Here is a 14277-nt window from a genome sequence, read left to right as displayed (position 1 = left end):
ATTTTATTGCTTTTTCATTAGCTCTCGACGAGAGTACTGATATCGTTGATACTGCACAATTGGCAATTTTTATTCGTGGTGTGGATAACAACCTCTCTATTATTAAGGAACTTTTAAATATAATACTTCTGAAAGGTACTATGACTGGAGAAGATATATTGTTTAGCGTTGAAGAAGCAATAGAAAACATAAATCTATCTTGGGATAAATTAACTTCAGTTGCTACTGATGGTGCTGCAGCAATGATTGGACACAATATGGGTTTCGTAGGACGTTTAAAGTCTAATAAACTAGCACAAAACAAGAAATACATTCGATCCATTATATCATCCATCAAGAGGCATTATGTGCAAAATCTTTAAAGTATGACAAAGTAATGAAAATTGTAATCAAAGTTGTAAATTTTATTAGAACTACTGGATTGAATCATCGTCAATTTCGCGAATTTCTATCTTCTTTAGAGTCAGATTACATCTCCTATTTTTGCGAAACACGATGGCTTAATCGAGGTAAAACTCTTCAGCGTTTCTTTCATTTACGCGAAGAAATAATTATATTTTTAAAAATGAAAGATAAGTCTGTGCCTGAACTATCACAGCCTTCCTGGATCACAGCCAATCTCGCCTTTCTTGCGGATATCACTAATCATTTAAATTACTCTCTACAAGGCAAAGATAAATTAATTATTCATATGTTTGATCAAATTAGATCTTTTAAAATGAAATTTAATTTATGAATCAATCAATCACGACAGTTGTTGTATTTTTCAAATTTATTATCTATTGCCATGCACATTCAAGATAAGCAATATGAAGTGCTCACTTGCCGACCTCTGGCGTACGGAATGCCTCTCATGAATAAAACAATATCCGGCCTAAGGATGAAAATAACAGTGCGATAATGACGGAATTCGTCGGACTCAGAGCGAAGATGCATACGGTGAGGTTGACAGTAAAAAGGATATTAAAAAGACGAAAGGTGTAAAAAGTAATGTCGTAGCGCGAACAATAACGTTCGACGATTACACGCGGTGCTTGAATGAAGCGAAATGACTCGTCGCCAGTCATGTATAAGATCCAAGTTACACCAAATATATGGTGACCGAATCGAAAATCGCTGTAAGTCCGATGAGTACGATGACAAACGATACATCGTGCCGGATTCGACGGAAACGTTACCGGGGGACATTGGCGAATTCCATTGTAATATTCATGTATATGCAATGTATATTTTTATATTTTTTATATAGTTTATATATGCATGTATATGTATGCACGTATGTACGTATGTACATATGTATGTATGTACGTATGTACAAATATATGTATGTACGTACTTACGTATGTATGTATGTATGTATGTACGTATGTACGTATGTACGTATGTACGTATGTACGTATGTACGTACGTACGTACGTACGTATGTATGTATGTATGTATTATATATATCATAAGTTTCATTATTATTACCATATATGTATAGTTTTTACGAAGATGTAATAGAAGAAAAAAAAGACTTTTTATATACATTTATACATTGTATATTTGTTTTTTTATACATTGTAAAAATAAAAAAATGAATTAAATCACACTTTGTAATCATGCTTTTGTTTATCCACGATCCATCGAATCCCAACCACTTGACGTAAACCTTGTCTCCTTTCCTGCGCAGTACTTTCTCCACGAGATACACGTCCGGATGAGTTGCGCGATGCAACTCGTGCTCGTAGAACGCTCCAGCGACGCTTTTCCGCGATAATCCTCAAGCAGATAGGTTACAGGATTAGTATGCAGTATGCTACTTTAACGATCTTAAACATCTCGGTCCAATTTGACGTGTAACCTTTTTCGAAAACTGTCTTGTACTTGCTCACGCATATTGTGAATCGCCTATTGTGAATTTTGCTGGATCTGCGATCTTTATCGCACTGTATACCGTGTCCAAGAGTCTTTTGGCGATCGCGAGAGTTATGTCAGCGAGTCGCATGCCGATAGTGCGATGCTTGCGCGCGTTGTAATCTGACACGAGACGAGGTAGCGCGTCGACCCACTTGTGAGTGCCATTAAACGTAAACATCTTCCACATGTTGTTCTTAAGCATGCGATTGAATCGCTCGACGATCGATGCCTTCAACACTGTATATGTGAAATAATGATTAACGTTGTGTTTTTTCAAGAGTTTCTGCACATCGGCATTGTAAAACTCCTTTCCCATATCCATATCCATATTTGCAAGTTTCTCGGGCATCTTCCGCTCTCTCGAATTATCTTAGCGATAGCGTTACATCTCGCTTCCGATCTTGCTCTTGAGCGGTATGGCCCAGCCGTACTTGCTCAACGCATCGATGACGGTAAGTATGTAGTGATGACCTCTGTTGAAACTCGAAATTTGCAACTCGACAATATCAGCCTGCCACAGATCGTCGTATCCCCGAATTATGACACGTCTTCGCGGAAAATTTCTCCTCCGCCGGAGTGTGCAATTCCTCAACGAGTCGTCGGAGCTAACATTTTTTTCACGTCCATCGGATCTCATGTTTCGATAATGTTTAATAGTAAATAAGATATATTACTGTGATCAAATATAAACATATAGATTTTTATTATAGAGTGAAAAATCTTTATTTATTCTTCAAAATCAAATTCGTCGCCTTCAAAATAATCCCCTCCCGATACACTTATGCCAACACTTTTTCCAATTCTCGAAACACTCTGAAAACTCTTCTTCCGGAATGGCCTTCAATACCTCGTTTCGGCTTGTATCGCCTCAATCGATTCAAAATGGAGCGGTCTTTTGAGTTTACTGAATAGCCAGAAGTCACGGTGCTAAATCAGGCGAATACGGTGATTGTGGAACGATATGGGTCGAGTTTTTAAAGAAATGGTCACGAAGAACCAGTGCAGTGTGAGATGGCGCATTATCGTAGTGCAAAAACCATGAGTTGTCTGTCCATAAATCTGGCCTCTTGAGGCAAATAGCTTCACGCAAACGACGCATAACACTCAAATAATATTCCTTGTTGATAGTTTGGCCCGGCGGAAGGAATTCATAATGCACCACACCACGATAATCGAAGAAAACTATTAACAAAACCTTGATTTTTGAGCGACTTTGGCGCGATCTTTTTGGTCTTGCCTCACCTTTTGCATATATTCGCTCGATTGGTCGGTTGTTTCCGGGTCGTACGCATAGATCCAAGTCTCATCTCCAGTTATCATGCGTTTCATCTTGTCCTGGTAGTCAGAAATCATTGTTTCACACATTTCAACGCGACGCTGTTTTTCCAAAAAATTGAGTGTTTTCGGAACCAAACGAGATTTGACTCTTCTCAAGCACAAATGGTCTTTCAAAATGGTCTAGACTGATCCAAATGAAATGTTTACAGTATCGGCAAGTTCTCTAATTGTCAATCGACGATTTTGGAGCATCAAATCCTTGATTTGCTTCACGTGTTGTTCATCAGTTGATGTTTTTGGTCGTCTTTGATGTGGTTCGTTTTCTACGCTTTCTCGACCATCTTTCAACATTTTATACCAATCAAATACTCTTGGTCTTGATAGAGCCTGGTCGCCAAAAGCCTTCTGCAACATTCTGAACGTTTCAGTAGCAGAAATTTCATTCCGCAAACAAAATACAATTTCTTTGCCCAACAGAATCACACATCGTAAAAATCGAAAAAAATACTTTTGGATATTCACAAAAACGAGCGTTCACTATTAAACAAATGAAGAGAATGACATGAAATTTCACATAGATGTCAAAGACAGTACTACCAACTTAATCAAAAAAATATTTGTCAGAATCGATGAACCCGCGCAGTTTAAATTTAAAAATCTCGTTTATATTTGATCACAGTAATACAATTTAAAATCGTTTTTTTCCTCATTGACGTCAATCGACTGGCTTGTTTCGTCGATACGCGATTAATTTATAATAATGCCGGCTTCGCGAAGTTCCTCGATGATCGACAGCATCTCGTTGTGAGCGTTGTTACCAGATGCGAAGCGTCGAGCAATCGGAGTCGATTCACCAGTTCGTTGGTAACCAGTTCGTCCCAATGCAATGCGTTCAAATGCATAATTGATCTTGTTGTCGTTTAATTTCATGGTAGATGATATTGTTAATACCTGCACTCTTTTTACTGCTTTTCTTATATGTACGAGCGGAGCGATGATGTTAATGTACTTATATCCCTTGTTGCCTATGATGGGATTATGGGCGCTGTGACCACGTCTATGAGCATTCGTTGTTAACAGTATACTTTTATATGTTTGTTTGTCATCTTCGGAGAATATAGCCTCATCGGGATGTCTCTTGAAGATCAATTCGTATAATCCTGGTGTACCATTTTATCTCACATTGTTTATGATGGAGTCATTTTTGTCAATATCAAACTTTTTGTCACCGAGCATTGTACCACTTTTATCGAAATAGACACCGTACACATTATCGATCGCTTTATCTATGTCGTCACCGAAAAGAAGGCCCACGTACTTTCGTCATCGTAATGATTCTAGCTGACCATGAAGCGTCTCACGACTTCCATGTATTTGCAGACTCTGTTGTTTCGAGTGACGGTTCATTAATGTCTTTTGTTTCAAAAATATTTTTATTTTGCACGAATAGCGGTATTTTCGATGGTTCTTTAGATAGTTCTTTCGGTAGTTTCTTTCGATGGTTCTATCGATGTAGAATCGAACATGAATGAATCTGACGCGGTATTCAATTCGCGGTATTCAATTGTTTTGTACGCTTTTTAGGTTGCAGCGACAATTTCAACTATCCAACATCCGTCCAATACGAATCCGTGTTAATAGTAGTATCGTCATCGTCATCGTCATCATCTGTCTTCATGTTTCTTTTTTTTCTTAATACCGATATCCTTTGCAACATTGGCTTCTTTTTTAATTGGATATGTTTCCTCGACAATCTGTTTTAGAAGTTTGACGATGGGCTTGAAACTCCAATGCTACATCTTCATCTATTTTACCATTTTTCAAAGCGCGATATTTTTTGCGAATCGAATCGCTCGTTTTCGCAATCTGTTTCGCTATTTTCTCGCGATCTTTGGTGTTATCCATGTTACCTGCTTGACGTATCGACATCGACTAATCGTGTTATGGTACCGCGAATGTGTTAAATTCTTTTCTGTATCAGCCATTGATAAGCGGACTGTCCTTATCTATCACTAGAAATCCATACTCGCGCTGCCAACAATCGCGGTATAACGCACAGAATTCATTGTACGACATGTCGGTATTCACGTGATCGTTGTAAACATGTTTCAAGTTGGTACCATCCTGTTTGAATAGGATCAGCAGATTTGCATGTTTAGGCATCTAATACGCGACCTCGCATACGTCTGACAGAGATAGAAGCAATCGACGTTCGAATGGCGATCCATTGAGAAATATTCTCTCACCGCATTTTGCTTATCGCACGCATCGTCGTCAAAGATCGAATTGGGATGTGCCTCGCTTGGTGGAATCACTGTTGTTGGACAACATAAAGTAGCTGATTTCGTCGATCGATGTCAACAAAGTTTCGAGATATCGATATTTTGGTTGTTGCAACGATTTCAAGTATACGTACACGTTCTCGAAACATACACCGTATGAACTCTCGAGCAAGCTTATGAGAACGTTGGTTTTACCGCAATTCGACGGTCCGCAAATGATGGTGCGTAGTACTCGGTAACATTTCACCATACTTACGCTCTGTCGCGATGTCCCCCATCATTCGCGCTTTCTCGTCGCAGTTTGCGACGCGTATCGTCAGTGGCTACCGTACGAATTTCATGTTCGCACTGTGTTATCTAGGCTTCGATTGAATGTCTATTTATAGGCGCGCGAAACCGCGAATCGCTCAGTTGCAAAAATGTATCTCGCGCTGTCGTATCCCTCCGATATTCGGGACTTGAGCGCTGAGCAATTGCAATATATATCGAAGGTCGTACTGTTACGCGTGTGCGGCGACTATATCGAGCACGTGTGGGACAAGCTTCCGGAATATATAAAGATTTGGATGGTTCGAACTTATCGTCGCTGCGTCGAGCATTATAATTAACTGCAACGCACGCACGCACATCGACGGTCCCGCACCGAAGATAAAGGATTGTAACTATGTCAGCAGCAGCGTCAAACGAAGACTACTATTGGACTACTACTGCTCAATCGAGCGATAAACGCGCTTCCTTTCGAATTACATATCCTCGATTATTAGTTTTGCGGCCCGGGTACTCGACTGAAGAAGTGACTAGCCAGAGGTGAAACGGGCATAAATCCATTGGACGCGGCGTGCCGTGAATACGACATTGCGTATTCTCAAAGCAACGATCTCATCGACAAACACGCGGCGGACAAGGTACTCGCCGATAAAGCTCTAGGACGCGTCATCACGAGAGAGTCGGCTCTGAGCGAGAAAACTGCAGCTACAGCCGTTTGGACAGCGATGAAAGCCAAGACCAAGATCGGTATGAAAGCGAAGAAAAAAGTCGGCAAAAAAAGAAACGAATACTTCCAACGGCGAAACGAGGCGGTGTGTTACCGATTCTGCCAATTTTGAGCGCTCTCGAGTTCTTAATCGGTGGAGCGGCCAGCGTGGCGAAAGCGGTAAACGATAAGAAAGCCGCGCAACTCGACTGACATCAGTTCGAGGAACTGCAACGTCACACTCGCGCGATAGAAACGCACGGACAGGGACTATATCTCGCTCCGTACAAATACGAACGGGGACTATATCTCGCTCCGTACAAAGGCGAACGAAGCGTAACAGCGAAAAAAGAAAAAAAAAACGCCAAAGAGACAATAAAAATATGTACGGATGTAACTACCAACGTACAATTGGACCAACTGGCGAAGCGCGTATCATACTTCAGAGATGTTTTCATGCGTGACACATTACCGATTAGCGGCACGCGTCGAAAAGAGAGCGGTATCGTAAATCTGGACGACACGATGGGTCTCGGCACTCATTAGATACGCAAAGCGTACGCAAAGAGAAACGATCGTGTCATATATTTCGACAGTTTCAATAATCTTCGACCGTCCAAGGAACTGGTACTGGATATTTCGGAGACAGTGTTACGACGATAGTACAATCGAACATCCTATCAGACGTACGATCAGAATGTCTGCGGACAGTTGTGCCTGTGGTTTCTCCAAACGGTTGATGCGCGTGAATTTATAAAGTCCGTTTACAAAATGTCGCGACATCTCAGTATTCGTTGAACGCTTTTTTCAACATGTCGCTGATGCTTACGCTGAGCGAGAAGAGCAGCAAATTACTTTCTAGTCATAGATTTGAGCGATACTGAATGTAAACGCTTCGAATAATACATTTTATTTTGGCAAGGACGACGCAGAAATTACGATTCTCGGTTATGAGGGGTTGTATGAACTGCAGGTCATAAATGAATTTTTGAAACGTGAGGTTTTACGGAAACAACTGCGACGTGATGCGCCCGATGGTAACGCTGGTGACACCGCGCGCGGCGATGACGAGATTGGGGAATACCCTGTAGTGCTCCGTGCAAATTACAACACGATGAGGTGTAAGATTAAATGCGCCTACAGAATAAACTTTAACAAGCCCAATAACATTGGATCGCTGCTGGGTTTCTCAAAGCGTATACTGCAACCGCAAAGGTGGCACGAATCGGACGTGTCGATCAACATAATGAACGTAAACATTATCCGTGTAGAGTGCAACGTGACCGCAGGCGCATACAGCGACAAAAGTGTGCACACGATACACGAATTTTCGCCGGGCATGCCGCCAGGATATAAGATATCGAAAAGGCCGATGCAGATCATTTACCTGCCAGTCATCGTACGGAGCATTACGGAGCTAACGATACGCATTGTTGACTAGAACGGACGATTGCTCGATTTCAAAGGAGAAGAGATCATCGTCAGATTGCACATACGACGGCGACAGCGATAACGCGAGCGTGACATTTGAGATGCTCGTGTTGAACGAAGCGAAGCATACGCAGAGAGATAACGCATCTTTTACAAAGAAAACATCGATCGACAATACTTGCTCATCCGGCTGCATCAAGAAGAGGAAGAAACTCAACGCGAACATTAAATTTTTACAAGCTTTAGGATTCGCGGTGCGCAACTTGTGAAATGACTGATATCCTAAACATCGAAGACGAGCCAATTTTCAATGATCGCATCGTCAAGATTGAGACTCATGCGTACAACCCGTTCGGGCAATGAGAATACCCATACAGCAACAGGATCTGTACACATTGCCGTACGAAAGCTTTCTATAATATATGTCGAGGGAAACTAACGAAGAACAGAATTGTCGAAGGATCTGATGTGGTGTTAGGAAATAATTTTGTTGCGTTCATATACGATGAGATTCGATACGAGCTTGATGGTATGGAAATTAATCGTAACAGAAACATGGGCATAACTAGCACGCTCAAACACTACATAACAACATCATCTGACAGAAGCGTGATTCTAAGGAATGCCAGCTGGAATGTGCGTACTAACGCGGATAAATATTTTAACTTTTGCGTACCTCTCTACGCACTGTTGGGATTCTGCGAGGATTACAGACGCGTGGTAATCAAGAAAAACTTCCTAATCAACGCTTGTCACAAGTTGATCTTGATACGATCGCGTAATGACAACAATTGCCTGATAAGAAATTCGGCGTTGGATCCCATGGTCGATTTATTCAAAATACAATGGTAATTGCCGCACGTGTTATTGAGCGAGATAAAAAAACTATCGATGCTGCGCATTTTGGAGAGCGGATGATATTTGAGCATGACTTTTCGCTCATGGAATCTATATGAATTTCCGTTGTTACAGCGTACAACCAAGCATTCGTGGACCATCAAGACCACTACTCAGCTCGAGAAGCCGCGATACGTCATCTTCGCTCTGCAAACAGCTCAAAAAAACGTCATGGCTGAGGACACGAGTCGATTCGACGATTGCAACTTAATCAACGTGAAACTCTATATGACCTCAGAATGTTATCCGTACGACGATATGAATCTGGATTTTGACAAAAAGAGATAATCCGTGTTGTATGAAACGTACGCGCATTTCTGCAAGGGTTACTACGGATACAAATATCTCGAGCCGAGTCTCACCGTCACGTCTTTTCTACATAATGGCCCATTCATAATCATCGATTGTTCTCGACAAAACGAATCGGTCAAGAGCGCAACCGTAGACGTGAGATTGGAATTTGAGACTAAGGAGAATGTACCGATGAATACCACTGCGTACTGTCTCATTATACATGATCGTGTGGTTCAGTATAATCCGTTGACCAATGTTGTACGTAAGATTACCTAAGAGCATCGCTGATATATGAGAGACAATAAAATCTACGATACATCAAAATCGACCGCAGTTTCGACAAATTGTTCATCACAGTCGTGTCAACGTTCGTAGACCTGCAAGGTTTAGAAGACAGTTTGTTGTAAAGGAATTTGCTGTTCTCAGAGAACAGACTTTTCTTTCTCACTATATTTTCACAAGCCTTGTACCACGGCATTTCCTCGCAAGTGCCGACAAGTCTTGCGCACGCTGGGTAATACGTCATCACCATAGACTGCGATGGGACGACAGAACGATTCCATACAGCAAAGCTAAGAGTTTGATTACAAAGGCTGTGCACGGAACGATGATGACAATGACAATGACGATGCTGTTGTATATGTCAAGGGACACGACAATGATAGTGGAATTTGCTTCTGGATGATGAGCGAGAGCGCGTGTACATCGAGACTCTGGATGCTGATTACGAAGAAGTCTCTGAACAATCTGAACGCTGATAATACTATGCGATGCGGATATCACTATACTAATTGCGCTTTACAAAATATATTTAAATTATTTAATTGGTGGTCAGATAATCATGAATAAAATAAATAAATATAATATACGAATTATGTTTTTTTTTATTTCTTTCTCTTACGTTGATAATATTCTAACGATCGACATATCGCTTCTTATCATATAAGTTTATATGAAGTTTATTTTGCTAAGGTGACTCATCGCGCGTCGGGCAGGAATGTAAGTCAGTGTGTCGGTCATACACATGACAAAGAAATTGAATCACGATTTAAAAAAGTCAAAACTTTTTTTATATATTAATTTTTTTTAATATATTAATATTTATTTAATGCAAAAATAAATTATATAATGGAATTTTATTTATTCTATACATATTCGTTTGCAGATCTTTGTTAATTATTTAATTATTCAATTTAATTATTTAATTATTTAATTATTCAAAGTAACCCACGTTATGAGAATATTCTGTATCCTGTACATAAAAATTTCACCAAACTTCTTCATCATCTTCATATGGATGTGAACTAAAAAGTATCTGCAAATCAAATACGTCCTAACGAGTAATTTCTTCCCATAAAAAGTGTAAATAAATCCTTGTGTTGGCGACGCTGATACCGTATCCACCACCGATGATTAATATTCATAAAGCCATTAATTTTGATATCATATATGCACAAATATTACAAAAAATAATAAAAAATTTCAATTTCACAATTCACAAAATACATCACATATCAAATAAAGGAAAAAAGAAAAAAAGAGAGAAAAAGAAAAAAAGAAAAAAGAAGAAAAAGTTACGTACTCCATTTGAGTGGCATATCTGAATTTTTATAAGATTCCTTACTTGCACGGTTTCCACAACTGAGATACCATCGAGATATGTCTGTCAAATTACAAATATTGAGTTTAATATTTTTACAATATTTTACGATATTTTATAATATTTTACAATATTTTACAATATTTACAATACAATATGTTTAATATTTTAAACATTAGAAAGATACTTGTAAATAAATATACGTACTGCTTCAGTTGAATAAGTAATTTTTAATAAATCTCTAATATAAACTAAATAATCAAATTCCTGCGATGCCTTTTCACTTGCTTTCTTCTCGTTGAGCGTTAGACACTATGCAATATTTTTGCGTTTTTTTTTTGTATGCAATCGCATTCGCCCGGGTTTCTTTCACATTTGATTTCATCTACTGTGATCTTGCACACGATCAATTATATATATCATCTACAGTTTCTTTGTCCCTTTGTCTAAATCGGAGCATCATCATAGATCTCCTCGAATCGCAATTTGTTTATAGCAGCCGGATTATCGGCGCTTCTCTTAACATGCCGCGACACATTCAGTCATCAGTCTAAATCGAAACCCCATCATAGATCTCCGCGAATCGCAATTTGTTTATAGCAGCTGGAGTATCGGCGCTTCTTTCTTAATAAGTCTTGTGGTGGCATATTGGCAGTCGTTGAAACGTCTTCGCAATAGCATTACCTCGGCAATAATTTTGTGCGCGAAGAATCGCCGGTGCGCGAAAAAAAATTGCTTTTGCATGAAGAAATTTCATTGAAACGTCTTCGCAATGACATTACCACCCAGCATTATGCACGCAAAGTACAACAACGGTACTTTCGTGATATATGTGGAGGAACAGTATATTTATTACGTTCACAACAACCCTCTCGTTGATGAAATTGTCGCGTTCGCGGCGTTACTTCCCGTGATCGCAATACTCGGCGGAGCGCTCTCGGAAAAGAAGAACACTGTTTTAAGAAAGACTCGCTCTTTATTAAACCAACGGTACAGAAACGCGTCCGGCCACCGCAGAATCCGGCCGTCAAATCTATAAAACAGTCGGAGAACGACGCGTTGCCAAGAGCCGATCCTCTATTCGAACTCTTATCGATTGATATTGATTATTTCTTAGCAGCGCCGAACGGAATACCGCACGGCCGCAACACTGCCCCCCTCTTCATAAAATTGTCGTCCCGACAATTCTTCCTCTTTCAAGAACTTCTTCTTAGGAAAAGACTTCTGGGCTCCTGGCGACTTCCTGCCCTACCCTGGGCTGCTGCCTCAGGTTACCGGGCGCCGCTATTTCCAATCCCAGTCTTCTCTACTCTTCAGAAGAATCTTGTTCTTGAAATTCTCGCGCGTTTCACTCTTGACTCTTCGTCTTGAGCTTTGCGCACTTCTCTCTTCTATTTTTCGGGCAAAGTGGGGGTAATCGTCGTGGACCCTTTCGTCTTTCTAAAAGACACACTAAGCCCCTGCCTCGGCATTCGCCCATCGTCCCCCGGAAAAACCACGACTCGGAAAACCGGGGTCGAGGCAGACTTCTTTTCAGTTTGAAGCACGAGCCTGAAGATCTTGCTTGGTGGTCAGGCTCGAGGATCTCCCCACGACGCTTCTCACGACGGAAGGAAGCTTAAAGAAAAAATAAAACAGAACACAGTAACTCAAAACAATTAACAAGAAATAAAAGTAATGTCGAAATTGGAAAACCGGGCCCCGAAAATCTCTACTTAAAATTCTTCCCTTTCCCTATACGGAGCTAACCTGTCAGCATGCACAACCTTGCTTTTCCGACCACCTGAACGAGAAATACAGAAAACTACATCACTAATTTTCTTAATTATCTCAAAAGGCCCCTCCCAATCGTTCTGTAGTTTGGGAGACCTACCCTTCTTACGATGAGGATTAAATAACCAAACCTTCTGTCCTTCCTCAAAAACGGGATGCCTAGCCTTTCGATCATAGCGGCACTTGATCTTCAAAGACCTTGATTCTAATCTCTCTCTTACTCTCTGATGAATTTCATCCAGCTTCTGCCGCAAATTTCGAACGTACTCCTCCGCTGACTCGGAAAAACCATAACTGGGAGGAGTACCTCTTAGCAAATCCATCGGCAGGGTAAGATCTCTTCCGCAAAATAATTCTGAAGGAGTTACGCCTGTAGCCTCATGTTTAGAGGTCCTATAGGCAAGAAGAAACATGGGAATCCAACGATCCCAATCCTTTTGATTCTCTTCAATAAACTTTGACAAATACTGTAAAATCGTCTGATGTTGTCTTTCAACTTGACCATCAGACTGAGGATGAAGAGCGGTCGTCCTCGTTTTCCTAATTCCCAAAATTCTCATCAATTCTTGAAAGAGCTGTGATTCAAAATTCCTTCCCTGATCAGTATGAAGTTCCAACGGGATCCCATATCTAGAAACAACCTGATTAACAAAAATTTCTGCTACCGTAGTAGCTCTCATATTTTTCAAAGGAAAAGCTTCTACCCATTTAGTGAAACAATCAACAACAACTAGGAGATACTTGTTGCCTGAAGAAGAAACAGGTAACGGGCCTAAAATATCCATCTGAATCCTCTCAAAAGGAGCTCCCGAATTAAAGATCTGCAAAGGAGATTTCCCCTTATCTGCAGCACCCCTCTTCGCAATACAAATCTTACAGGTTCTGCACCATTCCTCAACATCCTTCTTACAGGTTGCCCAATAAAAACGTTTCCGGATCTTTTCCAGCGTTTTATTGATCCCGAAATGCCCTCCAGAAGGAGTATCATGAGCTTCTTCTAAAATCTGCTTCACTTTGCTTCGCGGGACCATCAACTGAAGAAAACTGTTTTTCAAATTAGGAGCCTCCCATCTCTTATGCAAAATCCCATTTTGGACTTCCAAGGCATGCCATTGATGCCAATAGATCTTGGCTGACAATCCTTTCGAAGAAACTTCCTCCCAAGAAGGTCGCAAATCATTTTCTTTCGCAAGTAAAAACATTGCCAGTTCCTGATCCTCTATTTGAGTCCTTCGCCAATCCTCAGAAGAATCCTCACGCAAAACAATACGAGCAACTACTTTATCCTCCAAAAGCCCTCTCTGAACTTCCACTTTAGAACAGAATCTACATTTTTCTTCTACACAAGGGCGTCTCGAAAGACCATCGGCATTACCGTGTATAATCCCCTTTCGATGAGCAACATCAAAATTGTATTGTTGTAACCTTTCCATCCAGCGAGCCAATTGTCCCTCCAAGTCTTTGAAGGACATCAACCATCTCAAAGAAGCATGATCAGTTCGAATAGAGAAACTCTTTCCGTACAAATAATGATGAAAATGTTTCATCGAATCTACCAAAGCTAATAACTCTCTTCTTGTTGTGCAATAATTCCGCTCAGGTTTGTTCAAAACTCGACTATAATAAGCAATGACCCTCTCACAGCCGTCCTGAACTTGTGAAAGTACCGCCCCTATTCCAAAACCTGAAGCATCCGTATCCAAAATCATCTTTCCTTCCCCCTTCGGAAAGGAAAGAAGAGGTGCAGACGTTAATGCCTGTTTTAACCTCAAAAATGCTTCTTGACATTGCTCAGTCCATTCAAATTTAGTCAAATTCTCAGTTAATTTAAATAGAGGCTTCGCAATTGA

The 14277-nt window shown here is 40.5% G+C and overlaps 1 protein-coding gene and 1 pseudogene across 17 annotated transcripts in view; both read left to right on the top strand.

The window, feature by feature from the left end:
• Window positions 1-14277, top strand: part of LOC105427286 (adenylate kinase isoenzyme 5) — a 308338-nt gene that overhangs the window by 229874 nt on the left and 64187 nt on the right. The gene's annotated exons all lie outside the window — the stretch shown is intronic.
• LOC148935610 (uncharacterized) lies at window positions 3649-9330 on the top strand (annotated as a pseudogene).

The sequence above is a fragment of the Pogonomyrmex barbatus genome, unplaced genomic scaffold (genome assembly GCF_055798465.1).
Source record: "Pogonomyrmex barbatus isolate J1 unplaced genomic scaffold, ASM5579846v1 scaffold4, whole genome shotgun sequence".
NCBI classification, from domain to species: Eukaryota; Metazoa; Arthropoda; class Insecta; order Hymenoptera; family Formicidae; genus Pogonomyrmex; species Pogonomyrmex barbatus.
Note: the sequence above shows the minus strand (reverse complement) of the source record. Positions and strands in the feature narration are given on the sequence as shown.